Below are 16,282 nucleotides of genomic sequence, written 5' to 3'. Positions count from 1 at the left end.
GGTAGGTGGGTGGGTAGGTAGGTGGGTGGGTTGGTGGGTAGGTGGGTGGGTAGGTGGATGGGTAGGTAGGTAGGTAGGTAGGTAGGTATTCAGTGGCCTGAGGAGAAGTGGCCGCCGACAGATCCTGGGTTTTCCCAATAAATGTGACTTGACATCTTCAGAGTTTTTCTGTGCCTGTTCGATGTCCGCCGCTTCCTTCCTACTGAACAGGTAATAATAATGTCAGAAAGACAGTAACGTTAAATACAAATACTGTTTGACAAAAAAATGGAAAACTGCAAAGTGTGTTCAGTAGACTATTTGCACTAAATGAATGGTTAATGTTATTGTGTAATGAAAAGAAACTGCTCTTTGTAAATAATTGGCATCTGATTTGGGAGAGACCCATGCAGATGGACTCCACCTCAGCAGAATCGGAGCGGCTGTTCTGTCGGACAACATCTCCAAGACGTTACGCACCAGATGACTGGTAAGTCAAAGTCCAAATCACAGCCTTTGTTGTCCAAACTTAACTAATATGCATAGTGTGGAACATTATAGAGAAACTGTGTCTATTCCTCGTTTAGTGAAGCCAAACAATTAATCTAGTGTAGGATCTAGCAAAAATCAAATTCATTTGAAGTACTTGTGCTAAATGTTACGCTCTTAGATGTAAGAAGGAAATCCATATTATCTCTAGCCCTGGCTACTGTATATAGACCTCCAGGGCCATATGCTGAATTCCTAAAAGAGTTTGCAGACTTTCTCTCAGATCTATTGGTGAATGTCGATAAAGCAATAATTGTTGCAGGTTTTAACATACACGTAGATAATACAAATGATGCTTTAGGGGCTGCGTTTACAGACTTATTGAACTCCTTTGGGGTCAAACAAAACGTCAGTGGTCCCACTCATCGTCTAAATCATACACTAGATTTAATTATATCATATGGAACCATTCCAACTGATATAGATATTATACCGCAAAGCGATGATGTCACTGATCATTACATGGTGACTTGCATAATACGTACTGCTGAAATATGTCATGTTGCGCCACGTTATAGACCAGGCAGAACAATCCTTCCAACCACTATAGATAGATTCTCAAATAGCTTACCTGATCTATCTAAGCTGCTAAGTGAACCCAAACAAACAGATGAATTAGAGGAAATGACTAGCAGTTTGAGCACCATTTTCGCTAGTACATTAGATATTGTTGCACCAATTAGATTAGAAAAAGTTAGAGATAAAACTAAAGCACCCTGGTACAACAGTGCTACGCATGCTATCAAGAGAGAAACTCGCAACTTAGAGCGTAAATGGAAACAAACTAATTTAGAGGTCTTTAGAATCGCGTGGAAAGACAGTAAAAGCCCTAAAAACAGCCAAGGCTGAGCATCTCCGCAAACTAATCGAAAATAACCAAAATAATCCAAGGTTTTTATTTAACACTGTGGCTAGACTAACAAATAAACAGACATCACCAGAGCAAAATATACCGTTACAGTTTAGTAGTAATGATTTTATGAATTACTTCAATGAGAAAAAAGAAAGAAACACAATCATAAATGTACAATCCTCTATGGTGTCTTATGATTCAACTTCAATTATGGCCCCTCTAGAACAACTAAACCGCTTTACAACGATAGGACAGGAGGAGCTAAATAAACTTATCATTGCATCTAAACCAACAACATGTTTATTAGATCCAATACCCACTAAACTACTGAAAGAACTATTACCTGTAGTGGAAGAGCCTCTCCTCAATATTATTAACTCGTCTTTATCTTTAGGTCCATCCATCCATCTTCTTCCGCTTCATCCGGGGCCGGGTCGCGGGGGCAGCAGTCTAAGCAGAGATGTCCAGACTTCCTTCTCCCTAGACACTTCCTCCAGCTCTTCTGGGGGGACACCGAGGCGTTCCCAGGCCAGCCGGGAGACATAGTCTTTCCAGCGTGTCCTAGGTCTTCCCCGGGGCCTCCGCCCAGTGGGACGTGCCCGGAACACCTCCCCTATATGTCATGTTCCAAAAATATTCAAGCTGGCAGTAATAAAACCTCTCATTAAGAAACCGCAATTAACTTAGCAAATCACAGACCCATTTTAAATCTTCCATTTATGTCCAAAATACTAGAAAAAGTATTTGTGAGAGTTTGTGAGATAGTGGTTTTCTAACACCGACTCCCGTATAATGGAAATCATTATGAACATCAGCTATGCTAATTATTTCCCATCTGCCTTTCAGCTGTTATCTCAGGACGCTTGCCCCGAGAAAAATGGCGTTCGTCAGGTCCAGGTTTGTATCCAGCCTCTCACGGGGATTTCGGATGCCCTAACGCCTGTGATGAGACGACTCAACGCCGGCGATATGTTATGGCGCCGTTTTATATATAAACAATATTTATATTTAATATTTATATATAAACAATATGAATGTAAGCCAGAGGAGAACTGGCCCCCGACTGAGCCTGGGTTCTCCCAAGGTTTTTTCTCCATCCAATCTGATGGAGTTTTGGTTCCTTGCCACTGTCGCCTTGCTTTTGGCTTGCTTAGTCGGGGATAGTTAATATTTAACAATATTATTGATCTGTGTTGTACTACTTTCATGTTATCACTGTGAAGCTGCTTTGATACAATCTGTATTGTGAAAAGCGCTATATAAATAAATGTGACTTGACTTGACTTGAAATTGTCGCAACTCTACTGTGTATTAAAAGCCATTCTAAATAGGTGGGTTTGAAGTTTAGTTTCATCAGCAATTGTGCGAATATCAGGGGGTAGCTTGTTCCAGAGTCTCGGAGCAGCAACTGCAAATGCCTGATCACCCCATCGCTTATACTTTGACCTTGGGACTTTCAAAACCATTTGTTTTGAAGACCGCAACGACCGGCTGTGCTCACGCAGGGTTAACATCTCAGAGAAGTATTCTGGTCCGGGCCAAACCAAATCAAACACAGAACTGAACTGTATGGTGGATCATGAGAAGAGAATGTAACCTACAACAGTATGGATTACAGCATACAGTCTGAGACCAATACAAAAAGAGTTAACTTCTTAGTTAATGGGTTTACATTTGATTAGTGGCCTACAGTGGAAACTTAATTTTTAGTTGCTCAAAATCTCTTTGTTTTACATTAAGCTGCTCAATTCGGTTTGAGCCGACATAAACTATGTCTAGAAGAAACATGTTGCAATTGTTCCGTCTTGGTCTAGCACAAGGAAGTAGAGGTTATTACAGAAAAACAGTGCAAAATTCAACTCCTGTCTCTGAAAACAATAAAATAAAAGTGTTTATCACTTCAATATTCAATAGATTCAGATTCAATATCCGATTTGTAAAGAGTCCTCCTTATCCTTGACTTAAAAGCTTTTCCCTCAAACCAAGTCCTTTGCATTAACAGTTATAAGTTCCTGAGATCTTTCCATGGTATCATTGAGCCAAGTTTGGTCATTGTAGAAATACAACTCTGTTAAAATTTCACATCTTATAGGAAATGAAATCATCCGCGAAAAAAAAAAGGCAAAAAACGGAACGGAACAAACAAAGTAAAAGAGAAAAGCACATAATTAGTTATTTCTGAGCCCCTCCAGCTCTGATTGGCCAGAAAATCCACCCATCAGGCCCCAGTCGGCCCAAGCTGGGAGGGTGTTGCTGCGTTCATGTGCTATGGAAAATAGGATATTTTCCACTTGTGAAGTGGTATTTACCAGTGTGTTTTTGTTGTCGTAATGTGGTAAAAAGATGGAGATCCAGACCTGTTATTTAGCTAAAACTATTTTAGATTGCTTAAATCATCTGCAACAGCAAGAAAATGATTGATCAAAACTCAAAAGGTAAATATGCTATATATTTTCTAGATCATGAATAGTATATATTTTATTTTTTGCGGTGCTCTCCGCCATTTTGAAAAGTTCAAAGGTTATCTCATCTCGGCAACTCGTCCATCAAAATATTCTACGAGATGCTCAGTGGAAAATACCACATGAGGGGGTGTTCATGTGCATTTTCCACGTCGGCTTTTGGTAGGGTAGGCTATTGTATAGATAGATATAGATAATTATTAGCCTATTATTGTGACCTATAACCCTTAGACTTTTGTTCAAGTGTTAAATGAAAAGGGACCCACGAAACTTATTTTACTCATGGTGTATGTGTATTAGCCTACATATAAGTTATACAGAACATACAAATTCAACACAGCACCAATGACTGATGGTCAAACAGTTGGAACAGAGGAATAAAAACAGTCCACAACTAGCTTACTGGTCATTAGCTAGTGCTAGCTGATCATTAGCTCACTGACCCGCCACCATCTAAAAACCTGCTTGACCACTTAAGGGTTGAATGACCTCTGACCTTGTTGCTGTTGCAAGCTAATCTAGCCTCCGTCCACGCTCCACCAGCTAGCGACTTGCTATGAACCAGCTGTCATACAAAGCAAGCAGCTACTCGCTTAAATCGGATTTTCTAACAGGTTATGGTATTTTGGTGACAACTATGGTGTTATCTTGGGATTTTGGCGTTTGATGATTCTGGTAATTAGCTAGGCTACATGCAGACCCACTATGTACACTGTAATTGTTAATCGAGCAGGTGAGAAATACGCGGCAAAAAAACTTGTCACAGTTCACTGAATTTATTATTTTTTATTTCGCGGGCCTACTTATGTTATGTTTCATTTGCTAATGCTCCGAGTTGTCGGTATTTGTATGGCGTCATTCGACCACAAGATGTCGCCACATCTTTTGCCGATAAACTGCCTAATGCGCTTTAGTTGTATACAGAGACTTAGACGATCGTTTTATTTGATTTATTTGTCACACACATCTAAAATATAAAATAAAATAACAATCACATCAATCACATTAAATCCTTTTTGCCACTAAACAAGGAGTTTCAGATAGGAAAGTGTATTATCCTCCAAAAACAGCAGAGGGCGCCGTTCCTCACATTAACCGTTACAGAAGTGAGGTGAGCTCAATCTCTGCAACACTTCAGTCTCGGATAATGTTTAGTATTTCGCAGGCCTTGTCCAGGAACTAACTAATTCATCTGCCTTAACATTGTAAAGTATTTTGTTGCTTGAGTTGTATTGGCTTTGCTTCATTTCAATTGAATTGTCTCTGTCCATTCAAAATCAATGTAATTTAGCTCCATGTTTAGAAGGATTGGGATGAGATACAAACAGAGCTGAGGCTCTTTCATGGTCCCCAGTGGATTCATAACTCAATTAAAGCATGCACTGGGCTTGGTTAATATCTTTTTTCTGTGGCACTAGTCATTTGTGTTGGAATTGAGCATTGAAATTTCATTAGACCACGAGTATGTGGTTTATACTTAAAGGGACTTTGAGATAAAATAGTTAAAAAACAAATAAAAATGAAAACATTCCTAATCCTTTATGTATGTCAAATCTCATAATGTGTGAATTCATGGAATTTCAGTGCATATTTAGACCAATAGATGCCTATTTTCAATTTATTTTCAAGAAATTATATTTTCAATCACATTTGTGCCACATTTCATTGCATTAAATTTTCATTTTAATGGTCCTGTACTGTGACAATCATTTAGGCTATTCCCCTTAGTTTCTCAATTGTCTATTTACCATACTCAAAATTAATACAAGGTCATAAAGACAGCCTCGGTTATCCTCATCAGTGGCCACTGAATAATGAATATAAAAGAAAATGTTTTAGATATTTTTAATATTTTTTAAATAGTTGCAGTGAACTGAGGATTTATGTCCAGTTGATGTTGAGGCTAATAATAATTAATAATTTGAATCTTTCTCAAAGTAATAAAGTAATAACTAGTCAAAGACCACCTAATGTTATACATTAAGCTACATATAAACCCTGTAAATGAAGTGAGCAGTCATCCTTAGATTTATAATGAATCAGAATCATATTGCTTGACACATCTCAGCTAATTATGCTTCAGTGCTGCATGAGTAGAGGTTGGTCTATATGGCAAATCCCTCAGTATCACTCTGAACAATTGATATAGGAAACACATTTGAAGGTCAGTGGACACTAATGAGGATAACAGAGGCTGTACAAACATCAGCTGAATGACAGTATTGGCTTTTTCTAGTAAAAATCACACTCTACTGACATTGAGCTTCCAGCATCCTGAAATGGCTAAAATACAGATACAGCATGATGACTAAGAAGAATCTTCTTATTCTCATCTGTTTAATCTACAATACCCAGTACATGCTTTATTGGTTGCAAATGAAAACGTTAAAATTTTTATGTATTGAACATTGTAATTGAATTATGCTGATTTTGGCCAAGGTAACCTCATGCAACTAAGACATTTGTTTTGGATGCATTGGTGAGAATGGGTCTAATATAAATTGTCTAAATGAGGTGCAAAAACTTCAAATTGGGAAACACTTCAAAAAAGCCAACACACTCTAACACTACAGGGAGGGAAACCACCATTTGCAAGATAAATCTACTGCTTTAATAAAAAAAGTAGCAAACGTTTTGGTCACATGATGTGTAGGGAAAGGTCACGTGACCTGAAATGTTCTTCTTTGTTTTGTTCTTGTACTTCTTCTTTGTTTTGTCACTGGTTCCCCTTCATTATTAGTGTGCTACCTTTTTTTTTTTAAGTGTTTCCCTTTAAAACGTAAAATTCAAATCAGTAATGTTTCTTATTGTATGCCATGATTACAATGAAACTAGATGTCATGAAGTTACATCATAGACTTTTTTCTGAAGAAAACCATATTTAATCATATAAAAATATGCTGCTAATCATTTTTTTTGTGGCATATTTGTGAATTTAAGGTAAGAAAAAGCTAAAATAGTTGTATTTGTTTTGAAAAGAACCTCCCTGAATTTCTCATTTTATTTTTATTTTATTTATTAGGATTACTTTAATCATATTCCCAGCAGATGTACTAACATATAAATATAAAAAAAGTCCCTTTAGTCAGATGAAGTAGAAATGAAGTGTAGTGGTATTCAATTTTTTAAAAAAAATATCAAAATCTCATTATCAGTTTAGGTACGTTCACTTTAATATGTTTCATCATGCAAGAAAAGTGTTAAAATAGAGAGGGATTTGGCTTAAGCAGCTTATTGATCAGATTTTTTTTTTGTCATCCGAATGCCTCAGGTCTTCCGGAGGATTCTGTCCTTCATCTGCTTTACCGCATCTTAAAACGTCAAACTTTAACATCCATACAGACACCATATGTTAATGTGCATTGATCTTGTTCTTTAGTAATCCATCGTATCCGATGATGACATTCCTCATGATAGATTCACTCGCACACTCTGTCAGCCACGACCAACCTGTTTCTTTTGCTTAATCCACATGTTTTATACGTCATTACATCAGTCCATTTAGTCTCTCTCTTTCACACATACACACACAATCCTAACTTTTTCTCATTAACCATCTTTGCCCCATCTATTTCCCCAGTGATGGCTCCAGCACTACCTTCGATAAGCCATCTCCATGGAAACAGCCCAGCAACAGGCTTTCCCCTCATGGCCAATGAGAGCGTGATGAGTCCTGGATTCTCCTCCAATGGAGGTGGGCCTGGCGAACTCAAGGTGAATGCTCAGGGAGACGTGAGCATTTACATCTGGTATATTTAGCAGCAAGCCTTGCTGAATATCTCTTTCACTTAATCTCTGTGTCTTCTTCCTGTGTTTCGGAATAATCTGGATGCAAAAATGTAATATCTATTTTCTTTTCTTTTAGATTACAGTGCTGGATTTATACAAAAAGGTGTTGCATGGAAGCCTAATTTAAGTTAGCTTAGAATAGTCGCTTTCTCAAACTCGTCTAAAAGATAATAAAGTGTTTGCATTTGTAAGCATATCTTTTTTGTTAGATGTTATAAACCTGAAGAAAAAATGTAATTCAATTTATTTTTATTTCGCTTTTCACAATAAATTTATATCAGTGCTGTTTACAATGAAATTTTACAGTCCTAAAAATACATTTAGCAATTTTCCTTTTTGGAAAATTGAAAAGTAACCTTCTTGGATGGATGAATAATGAAGCAGTTGAAAATCAATTGAGAAGATTCACTGAAAAATGTCCAGGTTTATATTTAATTCAAGAGATTTAAATTAAGATTTGAGCGATTATATTAAAGGTAAACTATGTAATTTTTTTTTGTTAATTTTGTTTTATAAAATTCAAGTAATGAGTCAGTATTCAATCCTTTTTACAAAATGTGTTTCAGTATGGTAATCCTTTAGCGTGTCTTTAGTCGGATCTGGGAGTAGACCCCTTCCCATTCTGTGAGGGTCCTTAAAGGGATACTCCACTTTTTTTGGAAATAGGCTCATTTTACAACTCCCCCAGAGTTAAACAGTTCAGTTTTACCGTTTTCGAATATCAGAATATCAGTAACCAGACAGTTTCTGGTCTCATTGACTTCCATAGTATTTTTTTTTCCTACTATGGAAGTCAATGGGACCAGAAACTGTCTGGTTACTGATATTCTTCTAAATATCAGAAAATAGGCTGAATGGATTCGAAAACGGTGAAACTCAACTGTTTAACTCTGGGGGAGTTTTAAAATGAGCCTATTTCCAAAAAAAAGTGGAGTATCCCTTTAAGCAGGGACCTCCACTCCTCTGGGGTGAGCGCTCCTCCACTGAATTTGGGAGTAGCTGGCTCCCCTTGGGTGTTCCTGGGCCATATTCCCTCAAATACTGTGTCTAGTGTAACAGAAACAGACACTGCCAGACCTTTGAGTGTTGTCCTTGGGCCAGGCTCTTTTTGGCTGGCCCTGCAAGGAAGGGAGGACGGCTGTAAAGGCAAGAACTTTCCTTGTTTAGGGTTTGAAGTTTGGGTTTTGGCCTTAGAGAGTTTTGTCACTTTAGAGAGTCATCAGGTACATCTGAGTTGGAGAAGCTTTTTGACCTCGGCAGTTAAGTCCATTGATTCATCATGTTTCTGTCCATTGTGGTAGTGCTTTGATGCAGCTAATATGGCCGATTTTCCCCTCAGCATGTGTAGTGGGTATTTGTTCCCCATAGCATCTTATTTACGGTCGCACCAGTAGTGACGTCATGTACTGTCTGGGCCAATGAGATTGTCACATTCAGACATGCACGTGCTTCAGATGTCAGTTATGCTGGTGACATTCCTCAACAGGTGAGTGAGGTATTTTATTGAACGTCTCGGTTGCGTATGCAACCCTCGTTCCCTGAAGGAGAAGACATAGTCAACGTCGACTGAATGGGATCACGCTAGGGAGCCAGTCATGTTCAAGTACTATTGTAACGAGCCAATGGAACTGGAGTATGTGATTTGCATCACACATTCCGCCCCGGTAAAAATACCGAAGTGGATACACGCACTAGTTGCTTTTTCGCTAAGGACTTGAGCGTAACTCTGAGTCAGAGGTAGTCCACAGCGAAGGGCTACTTCTCCGTTCCCTTCTTGAGGGAACGAGGGTTGCATACGCAACCGAGATGTTTTCCTTTCAGTTGTTCACGTTCAATGTAGTTGCCGTCGACTTAATGGGATCACCATTGAAAACTCCACTAGTAATGACAAAAGCCTCCTGATCATCCGCAACTTGAGGCAGAGATAGGACATGGCTTTGGCCAGGGAAGTCACTGCTGTTCCACAGGACCAATGGGAAAGCATACCCTATCAATGGAAGGAAGGGATGCTGCGGAAGCCACATCCTCCCCGAAGGGAGGTAACGTGGAGAATACACATATGGACTGGGCGGATGACCGGTCAGTACAACATATGGAATGTCACTGGGGTAGCTCCAGCCTTAGACAGGGGGAGACTCAACCGGACAGTGACGACAGAGCAGGCTTTGCCGAGAGAATGCCGTACCATGGAAGAATACACATATAGGATTGCCGTAGACCCAGCCTAACACAGGTTCCACCAGGCCATACGAGTGATAGGCCTGGTTTCGAATACTCAGCTAACAAGGGTAACTCTACTGGACCAAAATTGCGCAGTCCATAGGAGGGGAATGGCGATCAAATCATGCTTCCCAAGGATTTGCACCCAACTGCATGATGATAGGCGTCAATACAGAGGCAACATACATTTCGAGGGTGGAAGAGACAGCCTCACTCCTACCCATTTTGCAGGAAGAAAGCACTGAAGTGATCGAACACCTTCTACATCTCCTCACGGAGAGAAGACTCAACGAATGGGTTCCACTTCTAAGGGGGAGCATGCCTCATTTTTACAGGGTGCTCTCACAGAAGTGATGGTTTCTACAGCATAAAAATTCTTGCGGTAGTAACCAAAGCCTTCCGTCAGAGTGTCCCGTTCTTTTTAGCACCAGATCTGGAGCTCTCCAGGGTCTGAACGTGGGTGCCATCATGCCCCATCCTCAGAGGAAGGAGTCAGGAAGGGCTCTCGAGAGGAGAGCGGTCTGGTTGGGGCAATAAGGGGCAACTAGCACAGTTTTGTGCAAGAAGGCTCACTGGGGAATGCATTTCTGCGGGGGCCCCGGGGCCAGCTGTGGCTAGAGTCTTTCTGTGTTAAGGGATGTCCACTCAGACAGGAGAAAAAACAACTGGCTGAGGGACAAGTCCGGAGGGGCAACAGTTGTAACTGTGCGGCCCTGAAGTGGTCCCAACTAGGTGGACTACCTTGGGACGGTGTCTCCAATCTCCCTGGGCCATAGGCTGTCGCAAGGCTTGTTGGGTGGCGGCAGTGGCTCAGTGGTTCATTTAGGTTGTCCACAAACCGAAAGGTTGGTGGTTCAATCCCCGATTCCACCTGACCAAGTGTCGAGGTGTCCGTGAGCAAGACCCCAAACCCAACTGCTCCCGACGAGCTGGATGGCGCCTTGTATGGCTGACACCGCCGTCGGTGTATGAATGTGTGTGCGAATGGGTGAATGTGAGGCAATATGCAAAGCGCTTTGGTGGCCATTAGGTCAATGAAAGTGCTATATAAATGCAGTCCATTTACCATTTGTCAGCCTCGGATTGAACAGGCCAGAAGTAATGAGTGGAACCTCAGAAGCTTCTGACTCCATGGAGGAGGTGGTGGGTTCCGAGTTGCAACATGTGAGGGAAGCATAGCTCAACGGTTACAATGTTGTCTTTTCAGACTAGTCCAGGGCCAAAAGTTACAAATTGAATTTTCAGTGTACCTGTACATGTCCTCATAATGGCTGTTACAAATACAATAACCATACTAAGAAATATGAAATCATGCAATGCATTTATCACTAAAATAGCAAGACCTGCAAGTCAAACCTTTATCATTCACAGAAGAGGATGCACAAAATTGTCATTTGTAGATGCCTCTGGCATGATGATGGAACAGACATACTGTAATTTAACTCGCATACAGTATTACATCATGGTCTCAAAAACTTGAAGTCATCATCAGTTGTGTAATCACCTTAAAAACAGACAAGCAGCTTTTGATTGTTTACACATCTATAAACAGTACAGTCATTTAATCAACAGTGGTTTAATCATGCACTGTGTTGCTCAATATCCTTTTTCAATTACTTTAATGTAAAGCTAAATTAATAGTGTATTAGCACTAATGAATGTGTGTATGTGTTTAGTGTGTTCACCTTTCACACTGTGCATCAATGATGTGATGTAAGCTGAAGATTTCTATTGTCATCCCTGTTAGTGTGCACCTGTATCATTTTGAGGTGGCGCAAAGTGACCCAATCGTTCGAGCCGCTTCATCATCATCATCCCTGCATTGAGCATGTGAAACAGAGGGCTTTTCAAAGGTGAAAGACAATTTTATGAACATTTTAAAGTTACAAAATTTAAAACAGTAGGTGATGAAGGTGTGTGTCATTGTTTTTTTTGTCATGAGACTGCATTCTATACCAGTGCCAGCCATCTCCAGTCACATGACCTGCCTTCCCAGTGGTCTCCTAGCAACCTCCTCCCCTCCCCCTCCATCCATCCCTTGCTGTATTCTGTTACTCCTGGACTCATATACGCGTGGTAGTGGACGTGATCGAGTGAGCCAGTGAGGTATGTGGTTATTTATAGATCTGATGGATAAGTGGTGGGGGAACTTCGTGTTTGCTAAAATTAAACCATCTCTCACGACACCCCCTGCCCCCCACCCATCCCTCCCCCCATTACACATGCACACACTCTGATCTAGTCTTTTCTTTACACACACACAAATCACGCATTTTCCCTCTGCAAGTTTCATTCATAACGCTGAAGATGGGATTGAGAAGAAAAATAGAGGAGGGGTGCCAATAAGGCAAGGTGCAATAGAGGGCAAAAATAGATAAAATAGAAGTTTGTTCATTCCCACTTTATATTAAGTGGCTTTAAGTACTATGTACTCACATTGAAACGAATAATTTGATACAATGGACTTATTGTGTACATACATGTTTTTACATTGTACTTATATTTTAAAAATACCAGCATGTAATTACAGCTGTAACTAATTTATGTAATTACATCTGTAATTACACAGACCCATCCCTTACATTTAAACCCAACCTTAAACCTACCCATAACACCACACCTGTCCCTAACCTTACCCGTATCACACCTCAATAGCAGCAAAAGTGTTTTACAATACAACATGAGCACAATAAGTACTTTGTACATTGTACTTATTTTTCAATGTAACACAGTACTATAAAATGGGACCGTTTGTTCAAATCACATTAAGTTTGGAAAAGAGTCCATGGACAACAGTTCATTGGTCTTTTTATTTGGCTATATTTTGTCTTAATTACCATAGTGAAATGATGGGGAGAAAATGGGTCAGATATGTCAGACATTAACCATTTGCTATGGCTCCAATTTGATTTTCCATTTCATATATCTTTAAACAAAGTATTCTTTAATTGTGGATTTGAAACCCAAAAAGAACCATGCCATTGAAATATACAAAGTTGCAAACCATGTGCAAGCTGATCTCTTTCTTCTTTATGGTGCAGCCATATAATCTCTGCCTGATGAAACCGAATGTTGTTTTCTTGGTTTGTGTGATTACTGGCATGGAAACATTTTAGATAGGCTTTTTTTTTTAAAACTGAGCGCCCAGTGGGATGTGAAAGACTGTAAGGGTGTAATTAAAGACTTTTGTGTCTTGTGGGAAGATGTTGATTAGTTTATAATGTTGGGAGGTTCACTTTTCCTGCTGTTGCTTGTTGGGCTTGTGTCACATTTAGCCTGATTGATTGACCTCCTGCGATGACAAAAGACAAGTAGCTTGCCTCTTCCCGGTGGATGGAATGGATTTTTCTTTTCAGTAACTGACAGTAGTAGGCTTAGACTGTTAAAAAAAAAAAAACTGAATCTATTGATAAAGGTAGGAAACACTAAACTAAATTCCTGAGTCATAACATTATGTTAGGGTGTTCTGAGTGGTTGTCAACTCTGCAGTTATTAGTGTTGCTATGTGGTTGCTAGGGTGTTGCTAGAATGTTACGTTGGCTGTCAGGGGGTTGCTCAAATGTTTCTGGCTACGCTTGCTCAGTTTTGTACACAGAGCAGTGCATTTTAAATTGGTCAGATCAATTCAAAACTCTAAATGATTTTTTTTGTAAGGTTGAACTGCACATCTAGCCACATGTTGACAAGTTTGAACAAGAGAGTCACGAACGCTCATCACAGAACAGGGCAAGGCGAGCATTTGTGCTTATAAAACTTAAACTTTATTTATTTTTGAAATGAGCGATCGTTTCGCTAGATAAGACCCTTATTCATCATCTGGTGTCGTTTAAAGCCCATTGAAGCTGCACTGAATCTCTCATTTGGACCTTGAACCGTTTGGTTCCCAATGAAGTCCATTATATGGAGAAAATCCAGGAATGTTTTCATCAAAAACCTTAATTTCTTTTCGACTGAAGAAAGAAAGACATAGACATCTTGGATGACATGGTGGTGCAATTATCAGCAAAAGTTTTTTTTAAAAGTGACCTACTTGGTTTAAAGTCATTTGAAGGTATCTCTATCGCTCGTTTGCATTCTTGCATGAATTATGTTTTTGCCCTAAGAATAAGCAAGCACAACTTTTTTATGAAAAAAAAAAAGTTTCCACTAAATGCATTTCCTGCTAATAAGGTGGCGCATAATGTAGGCTATCCCCTGTGTGTTTGTCCTACCTCAATCTGCCAGTAATAATAAGGCATTGCTTCGCATGACCACCTGTCAAACCCATCCATGTGTAAAACAAGGAAGAGAGAGAGGAAGAGAGATAAAAAGAGAGAGAGAGAGAAGTGAGCGAGCATCACTCGATCATTAATGTGTGCTTTTTCTTTTCCAGCCTCAAGCTCTAGACTACAAATGCAGAGATTATGAAACATTTACGCTCATGAAATGTGTGAGCGCGAGGGGGAGGAGGTGAGATGGAGGGATGTGGAGGGGAGAGGACAGGGAACCCGAGCGGATTGGTGCGTTTCCCGATCAACATGCCACCGTCAATCTCTCTCTCTCTGCTCTTCATCTCTTCCTCTTCCTCCCTGCGGAAACCCATTTATCATAAACAATTGTTTTCAGTCATTCTGTTCCCTCTTCATCAAGGTCGCCGGCAAGGACATTCACAGCATCCCCTCTCTGTTTGGCTGACTCGCCGACTGGAGCTTAAAGAGACAGGAGCATTTAAAATGGCAGCCTCATAGTCCTTCACGGAAACAAATATTTAGCTTTTTTTGGTGAAGCTTAAATTCAGAATATTCAGAAAGGATTCAAATAAGATGCTCAGTGTTTCTTCTTTAACAACTGCATAATGTTTATCACAATGCAGCAAAACTGCAGGAGATCCCAGGATATCTGAAACCGTATAGGACAGGGCAAGGTTATAAGGATTTTGCATTCACGAGCAGACTACACTATGATCACGAGGAGGCTAGTTTTGCCTTGAGCATTACTATGACCTGATCTCATCACTTTGCAGAAGAAAAAGACTAGAGGAAATTTAAAGAGGAAAAGGCGATGAGCTTTTAGGTGACATTTGCTTAAGCTCTGGTTTAATGGGTTCAAATACGATAATGGGCACTTTTTTGCATAGAATCACTGGTTTTTATAGAGAAACCAAAGCTTGCATGTTGTTAGAAACATAAGCTTAGCAAACCCATAGAATAATGGAGGAGGGTGGCTATTGTCACACACAAACACCTTTGTGTACAAACTCAACATTTTGGCATGTAAATCAAATTTCCAGATTCATACTATAGCTGGACAGAAATTCAATTGCATTCGCTTTGCTTTTTAATGCATTTCATGAATATTAGGACCTCATGTGTGATTACTGAATATTTTGACATTTTATGTCCTCTGTCAACATGTGGCTAGATGTGCGGTTCAACCTTACAAAAAGAAAATGCTGTTCCGGTGACATTTTCCTCTGCATCTGTTATGCAAAACAGCACCATCCTCCTCCGTGATTTGTCTGAGTAGACTGTACTATAGTCCTCTTGTGTGCATCATTTGTTAATTTGAGAAATGAGAACATGCTAATAATCTCTGTTAATTCATTTCAGTTGGTGTTCAGGAAGCGTATACAGAATGTGTGAGGGGGAGGAGGGAGAAATGACAAGAGGTGCTTATAGCAAGAAAGAGAAGAGGAGGGTAACAAAAAAAAACTAGCTTGAAGGCAGATTAGGCGCTCCAGAAAAACGAGAGTAAGAGAGAGAGAGAGAACGAAAGGCATTAGCAACCAAATCATGTTCATTTCAGAGGAAGTGTGAACATCTTGCACATCTTCCACTCTTTCCAGCATTAACTTAACCTAAACTTACATGAAAGCTTAATGAGTCTTATTAATATGAATGGTGGTAATTGTTCAGACATAATTGGCTGTAAGGTGTTTTGGTCAAATGCAGATTTAACTGGTCATACACACACATCCAAACTCACTCTGTGTTTATGTAACTGCAGGTGTGTGTGGGTGGGTTCTGACTGCAGTGGTACTCACAAGAATTGGATATTCATCTGCAATAACCTATTGTGTGGACCAGTCAGTGGTTTTAATGAATGTTTTAATGAAAACTTAAAAATACAAAAATGGTTTGTATGAGGGAGATGTTTCGAGGTACTGTACATAGAAAACCAATAGTTAAATCATTTGAAAATGTCAGGGTTTGAGTGAGTGAAAGAAGAGGTAGGGATATTAAAGGGTTAGTTCAACCAAAAATGAAAATTCTGTTAGTAATAATTACTCACCCTCATATTGTTCCAACCCCGTAAGACTTTCATTAATGGTCAGAACACAAACTAAGATATTTTTTGATCAAATCTGAGAGCTGGATCACTCCTTCATAGGCTGCTAGGCAATTTCATTCTACACGACATTGTCCAGTAATTTTATGGAAATTTCCGTTAA

General features: G+C 39.6%; 2 long non-coding RNA genes across 2 annotated transcripts; both read left to right on the top strand.

The window, feature by feature from the left end:
• The first annotated feature begins 105 nt into the window (after positions 1–105).
• LOC148970874 (uncharacterized) lies at positions 106–2,664 on the top strand. Its single transcript, XR_016147364.1, has 2 exons — positions 106–469; positions 1,776–2,664. It is a non-coding gene; the product is annotated as an uncharacterized LOC148970874 (long non-coding RNA).
• A 4,328-nt stretch (positions 2,665–6,992) lies between these two features.
• Positions 6,993–11,952, top strand: LOC120483742 (uncharacterized). The gene is made up of 3 exons (XR_005623650.2): positions 6,993–7,557; positions 11,600–11,705; positions 11,795–11,952. It is a non-coding gene; the product is annotated as an uncharacterized LOC120483742 (long non-coding RNA).
• The last annotated feature ends 4,330 nt before the right edge of the window (positions 11,953–16,282 follow it).

This window comes from Pimephales promelas, chromosome 18, assembly GCF_988280905.1.
Source record: "Pimephales promelas chromosome 18, fPimPro1.hap1.1, whole genome shotgun sequence".
In the NCBI taxonomy this organism is placed as follows: domain Eukaryota; kingdom Metazoa; phylum Chordata; class Actinopteri; order Cypriniformes; family Leuciscidae; genus Pimephales; species Pimephales promelas.
The sequence above is the reverse complement of the archived record's forward strand: the minus strand, read 5'-3'. Positions and strand labels throughout refer to the sequence as shown.